This window comes from Chroicocephalus ridibundus, chromosome 24 (genome assembly GCF_963924245.1).
Source record: "Chroicocephalus ridibundus chromosome 24, bChrRid1.1, whole genome shotgun sequence".
NCBI classification, from domain to species: Eukaryota; Metazoa; Chordata; class Aves; order Charadriiformes; family Laridae; genus Chroicocephalus; species Chroicocephalus ridibundus.
The window spans coordinates 2,296,411-2,303,697 of NC_086307.1; positions in this window are offsets into that span (position 1 = coordinate 2,296,411).

Below are 7,287 nucleotides of genomic sequence, written 5' to 3' on the forward strand. Positions count from 1 at the left end.
GATGAGAATAAAATCACGTGCGATGAATTAATGTGTGTTTTTAAGCATCGGTTCGGAAAACATCTCGCTTTGTTTTGTGTGCTGTGTTAAAGATGCTGCATTTGAAGCGTGGAAAAGACGAAATAGTTGTTGATGTGGTTCCAAGTGATGTTGCGTGGAGTACGGTTTTTTTCATCATCCTTTTAGGTTGAATACACCAAGCTGGAAAAAAAATATGTTATAAGCGAGTTTTAAAAAGGGTAAGGAATGAAAAAAAAAAAATGAAGAGACTAATTCACGATACTGTAAATTAATATTTCATCAGGGACAAGGTTGATTACTGGTACTTTTAACCATAATTATTTGATATTAGTGCTGTGATAATTGAATGATTTAAAGGATTCATTACATGTATGATGAGTTTGCTTTCTCTGTATTAACTATCTGCAGATTTCTTTCCCTTTCTTCTAACAGCATGTACAAGACAAAACAATATCTATTATGTGTAATATTAAGATTGATTTTATTTCTGAGAGACCACCCCCCTGGCGAGAAGGAGAAGAATCTAAAGTTAATGTATGTTTAGCAACCCCACTCCAGAAATGCAATAAAAGTTAAAATCTCCCCTACTGTTTTTTAATTATGATATTAGATCAGGAGGAAGGACGGTGGGAATTTATTGCTTCAACTATTTTGTATGGATGTGCCTGTTTTTTATGTAAAAACATGGGTAGTCAAGAAGACACCATGCTGTTCGCCTTCATCCCTCCTCGCGGAATATTGTTTGCTTTGTTTCCTAATGCTCATGCACTTTCTGATGCTGTTATTGGAGTAAAATATTAGCGATATTACGATACGCCGGATTGCATAATTCCTCTTGCGTCTGTTTGTATAATGCTCCTCTCCCAGCAGGTGTAATTTTAAAACCTGGAGGCTTTTCCCTCTCTCTCCCTGTGCGTGTTGCCCATGGATGAACTTTATCCCTTCCTGCCAGGAATGATTTTGGGGCGGTTTTGCACAAGACCTCGTAGCAAAAGCTGTGGGGCGGAGAAGCTGGGTAGGAGGCTGTGGGGAGAAGGGGTTGCGTTGAGAAACTCTCCCTTTTTCGCAGAAGCAGCAGGGGAAGAACTGGGCTATATTATGGGGTTTGGGTATTTTTTCTTCCCCCCCCCCCCGCCCCCGCCAAATAAAAGCTCTCCTGGCTTCTCCTGGATATTTGCTGGGCTGGATTTTGGGAAAGTCCCCTGAAGGCTCAGCACTTCCCTACCAGCCGAACCCGCTCCAGGGCTGGAAAACAAACTGGGGCTGGTGGAAGGGCTGGAGTAAATGGGAGCAAATGTCCCTTCTCAAGGTTGTTATCTTTAGGTGTCTGGGTGTCTGGCTCGGACCCCGAGTTTTTACATAGGTACTGGCTCTGCAGATGACCTTTGCAAACAACTGCTTGGAGGGAGGGGTGGATGAAGACATAAGACGGGGTCTTGCCTGAATATTCTTTATTTTAAGCCATATTTGTGCTAGATAGAAGCAGGTTTAAGACCGGGTTGATCTCCTGGAGGAGACGTTTGCACCAGGCCAGAGATTTTGCGGTGTGGTTTGGGCTGGAATCCATCGCCTAAAGCAGCACCCTTCGCCCCTCCGCCCCCCCTCCCGTCCCCCGTCCCCCCCTTATACATTTCGTGGGGTTATTGTCTTATTTGAGGGCACCAGGCTCTTCCTAACACCTTGTGCTCGCTTTCAAGCTCGCTGGTGTGCAACCGGAGCAGCCAAACAATAGAATTTGCAGACACAACTTGGAGCTTGCAACTATAGTTATCTATGCTAATTACAGGGTGTCTGACAGAAACATAATAAATGTAAAGGGAGAAGTATAGAAATATGTTTCTTCAGGCAGTATACACTTCGCCTCTCTGGGTTCAGGCTTGTTTTCTTGCTCTTCTTTTAATTTACTTCTCTGGGAAATTTTTTTTTCCCCTTCTGTTGACCTGCGTTTCGTATCACACCCAAAACCGAGCTAACCTGGGAGAGGAGCTTTATTTTTGCACCCTCCCCGGCTGCTGTTGGGGAACATCTGCAATAGGCTGATGTCTGGCGGAGACCTGAAATTTTGGAAAAGGAGACCATAACCCACTTAAAGAAATTGTTCTGAGCTTTAATTGCACCTCGGAATTTATTGTCTATTAGCCGTACCTCCAACACTGGAGAGACAGGAATTCTTAGCAACAGACAGAGCCGGGGGGGGGGTGGGGGGGGGTGTGGGTGGGGGGGAAGCACTTAAGCAGGTAAAAAACTCCTGCAGTGTCATTTTTAGCTGAATACTGATTTTCTCCGCCTTAGCTACGACTCCCACACTGGCTCAGAGTGAAGTTTTCACGTTGATATAAAGCGATGTGCGTGCAAGTTCCAGCGGTCCATTGTTGTACTGCGCGGGGGGGGGGGGGGGCTGTTCTTTATGACAACTTTTAAGGAAGCCTGAATAAATATGATTTTCAAGTAGGCAAAGAATTTTACCGGGGGGGGGGGGGGAAGGAGGGATTGGAAGGGCAAAGCTTACAGCCTGCAATCGCGCTGCTGCGGGATTCACGGATGGTATTTGGCCTGAAATTAATCTTTCCCCCCCATATTTATTTACTTTAAGAGACAATCCTGGAATAAACAGAGGCATCTGAGGGATGAGGAAATATTTCGCAGCCTCTGCAGAGAGTCTGCTTTAGAGTCATTCAATCTATTGTGTACAATTTTTCCCCCCCTTTTCTTTCTTTGTTTTTTTTGGTTTTGTTTTTTTTTTAAGGGAAGGAGGGGTGAAGAAGGAACAAAAGAAAGACAGAAAGAACTTGGGTAGGCAAAAGAGAAGAGGAAGGGAATGGAAAAGGACAAAGAAAAGGGGGGGGAAAAGGAAACTTTATTCCGGGTTGGGGCTGGAAATGCAGGCGGGGAGCTGGAGAGTTGCTTTCGTTTCGCTTCTGGAGATCCGAAGCCAGCACCGCCCTTCCCTGCTCCTCTAAAGGAGGTGTACGGTGGGGCCGGGGGAGCCGGGGGCGGGGGGGGAGGCAAAAGAGAGGAGAAAACACTGATTTTCTTTTTTAATCCGAACTTGACAGTGTTAATTGAACCGAGGGAAAGCGGGGGAATGCGGATGGTTGGGGGGGGGGGGGTTTCTTCCCCCCCCCGTTTGTCTGCCTGTCAAGGGGGGTGCTCGCCCCCGGGTCTCCCCTTCGGGGTGGTGGTGGGGGATGCGGCTCCGGGAGCTCCGGGCTCGGGGTGCCCCGGCGGGGCGGCAGCGCCGCAGCCCCTCTGCGGAGGAAGGCTGCTGGTGGGGCTGGGGCCTGGAGCTGCCACCGGGAAAGGGGCATTTCCCCCCTACCCCACACCCAGTTACCGGAAGGCTTTGCCTTCCCACCACTTTTTGCAAAGAAAACAAAACAAAACAAATTAATAAAAAATTTCATAAAGCAAGAAAAACCCACGAAAGCAGTGTCACCTCAGCAGCAGGCTGTCCAATAGTTGTGGGGGTTTTTTCTTTCTTTTTTTTTTTTTTTATTTTCCTCCTTCTTCTGTGTCTTTTTTTTTTTTTTTTTTTTTTTATTAGGGTTATTTTTTTGTCTCCGCTCCTTCCAATCAGGGGAGAATTTCTCCAAGCGAAAGGCAAAGATTTTTTGGAAGGGGGGGAAAGCGCCTGGCGGCGCGCACAGGGCAGGGGAGGGACGCGGCTGGGGCTGAGCACACACAGCCCTCGCAGGCAGCGGGGCGAGCAGGGGAAGCATTTAGCTCCGAAAAGGTGTCAGAAGTCAACTGGGCAGGACAGTGCCCAGACAAAAGCTTCATTTTCTGCAACCTCCTAATTTGCGACTCGATTTCCCTTTTTTTTATTTTTTTTTTGTTTTGTTTTTCATTATTATTTTTTTTTCTCCGCCAGGGAAAAAAAATAATTAAATATAAATATATCTATAAAAAAAATACTCATGCAGCTTGCGGACTGCCGGTGTTAGTTTTGCTCCGTGCTATTAAGTTCCTTTCCCCTGCAGATTCAAAAGGGGAGGTGAGAGGAAAAGATATTATTAGTCTGCCTGGAAGGGATGTGGTAGTTCACCATCATTTCAGAAGAGGTAATCTCCCATTAAACAAGTACCGAAGCTTTTGTGGAGGGATAGGAGCGTGCAGAAAAGCTGCGAGATAACCTTGTAGCTGCTGAATTCAATAGCGAGGCGTGTTTTAATTCCAGTCTGGATATTTGCTTGGAGACACTGCTGCTGAAAAGAAGAATATTTCAGGATATTGCTTTATTTGCCCTGCACTCTGAGTGGACTTTATTCACGTAACTTTGCATTCGTCCATGGGGATGGTTTCACGTCGAGATAAGCGTGAAAGGACAATATTTTATGGGGGTTCCCATCGTGTTAAATTTTATGGGGGTTCACATCGTGTTACGGGATTCTGCAGCAGAGAAAACGCTGTTTTAAGCCGTGTCTTTAGGCTTAAGCCGTGTCTTTACTTCGCTTTAAGGTGAAGTGTCTCCATCTCTGCTTTGTACTGCTTAATTCTCAGGGAGCAGCAGCCCCCGAATGAAAGGGGTTTGTATTACAAGCGCTATCTTTATGGTTTTATTTTTTAATTTTTATTTATTTATTTATTTATTTTATTTCAGTTAAGATCCCACGACAACATGGGGAGTGAATAATTCCGTGGGCTGCAGGTTTCCGTGCAAATCAAAGAAATCTTTGCCGGATAGGTTTGCCTTTGTGTAACACCAACATACACCATCCACGACTAATTTAGTGACCTTGCCTGCTTGCATTAAGGTTACAAAAACTGCTGCTACTTATTATAACTGCGTGGCTTTGGTAATTTCTGCTCGTTTTGCGGTTCGTCTGTGGCATACCCTGACATCTTACATTTTTTTTTTGATTTTTTTTTCTTCCCCCCCTCTCTGGAAAACCTCCCCACTGACTCTGCTTTTCAGTGCTTCTCTCCCTCTGCATGCTCAGTCCTTCCTTTCTCTCTCCCTCCTTCTCTCTCTGCCTCTTTTCCCTTTCTCCCTTCTGCATATACGCCTGCAGACAACCCTTCTTTTGTAAGGATTCTCTTTAAAATATTCCAGCAAAGTAGAAAAGCCAAGCTGCTTTTTCCCCTCCACACAGTCACAGCCCACTATATTAGCAGCCCTGCGGAGCAAGTATTTTTAAAATGGGAATAGATAAAGGAATGATGAGTATATATAGATATAGATATATTATTATTTTTTTTTTGCTCGCGAACATAAAAATAACCGTCATTGGAGACTGGTGATTGACAGATAAATTGCTCTCGATAAAGGCCAAAGAAGACATTCTGCTCCTGCAGGAATATTTCCCTTTAAGGGCTCACATAAAGCAGGGGACTTAAAACGGAATGAGGAATAAATTCTGTGGGGGAGCAGCGAGTCGAGGACTTTTCTCTTCGAATTTGGAAAATCCGGACTCCCTTGACAAACACCCCCCGTCGTATTTTTATTTTAAAGCCTTCCCTATTTTTCGAGAGGGAAACCCTCTTTCTACCAGCAGCGAGGGCAACCTTCTGCATGAATATTTTTTTTATTTTATTTTATTTTCTACTTTTCTTTTCTTTTATTTTATTTTCCTGTGAATTAAGGTGCAGGATTTTATCCTGGCTCAGCTGAGGGGGTAAGTTTGGAGGGGCCGGGGGGGGGGGTGTCTCCTGGCAGCATCACTCCTTCTTGACTTTTTATCCCTGAATCTGCCTTAACCTCTTTTCCCCTCCTGCTCGCATTTCCCATGCAACTTACTGGAGGGGGGGGGGTGGGTGGTGGGGGGAATAATAATAAATAATAATAATTGAAGAGGTTTCTGCCGTGCCCGTCCGTGGGACTTGCCTGTCACTGGTGAATGCTGCATCACTGGAGACCCCCTGCCCCCCCCCTTGCCTGCCTTTCCCATGCAGGAACCCCCAGCCCTTCCTGAGCCCACACTTTTTCTTCTCCTTGCAAATTTTGACCGTTTCCCCTCTAAGTCCCCCCCCCCCAGCCCTAGAAAACCCGAGGTGATGGAGAGCCCTGGAGAGCCCAGACCATCCATATTTTTGAGGGGTTCGGTTTCTAAAAAAATAATAATAAAAAAAAAAATCATGAGAGGCTATTTTTGGTTAGGTATCTCAATTTATTATTTTTTTTTCATCCAGAAAAATCGCCTTACTCCCTTCTTTCAGACTCCAATGGGCGTGAGCTATTTACCTACCTGTCTTTCCTTACAAAGGAAAGGTTATTCTCTCAAAATGCAGGCGGGCTATCAACCGATTTTTTAACGCTCCCAACTTCTTCAATCGATTTGGTGCAAAAAGAAAAGTTTCCAGGCGTTAACCAAAAAAAAAAAAAAAAAAAAAAAAGAAAAAAAATAAGAACAAGCATGTGCCCAACACACATTGTTGCTTCCTCCTGATACGCGAAAGCTCTCTCATCCTCAGCTACAGAGCTGAAACTCAGTCCTACGCTTTTATTTAATGAACGACACATTTATGAACAATCAAATGATCCTCGTAAAAATTTTATTGAAGGACATAAAAACATCCACGACTACTTGCCGAATAATGCAGCCTTTCACTGCAAAAAAAGCTTAGTCTTTCCTTTTTTTTTTTTTTTTTTTTTTCCGGGGGGGGGGTATTATTATTTCCCCCTCCTCTCTGCAAAGATGCTCCTTATACTATATATATATAGTATTATTTTTTTTACCCTTCCTGAAGACACTTATTTCTTAAAGCAGGACTAGATGTGCCTGTGCCCCACAGATCTCCCAGCTGCTGAGCAGCCTGAGGAGGAGACAGCGCTGCAGAAGATGACAAAAGCCCCCTTTGCTTTTAGGTTCAAAGCTTCCCCCCCCCTCCCAGACACCCCCCCCCCCATTAGCTCCTTTCTCCAAGTGGGGAGCCCACCTCCACCGCGCTTCTCCCCTTCCCACCCATATTCCATTTAATGTATCCATTAGAGGCTGGAAGCTGCAGAAGCAAAGGACAGAGACAAATTACGTCAAGAAATAGTTCCTGGACTACCTTCCACAATTACCTTCCACCTTCCCCAGCACCAGGGCAAATCCTTCCCCCCCCCCTCCACCCTTCCACTTCCCCCCCCGCCCCCCCATCCAACCCCCGGGTAAGAGCATCCCCCCGGCTGAAGGACCGGCCGAGCCTCCCTCCTCCCCATCTCCGCCCCATTTCCATCCGTTTTGGGAAAAGCCGGGTTGCGTTATTAAAAAAAAAAAAAAAAAAAAAAAAAAAAAAGGAGAGAGAGAGAGAGAGGGAAAAAAAAAAAGACCTGCGGATTGA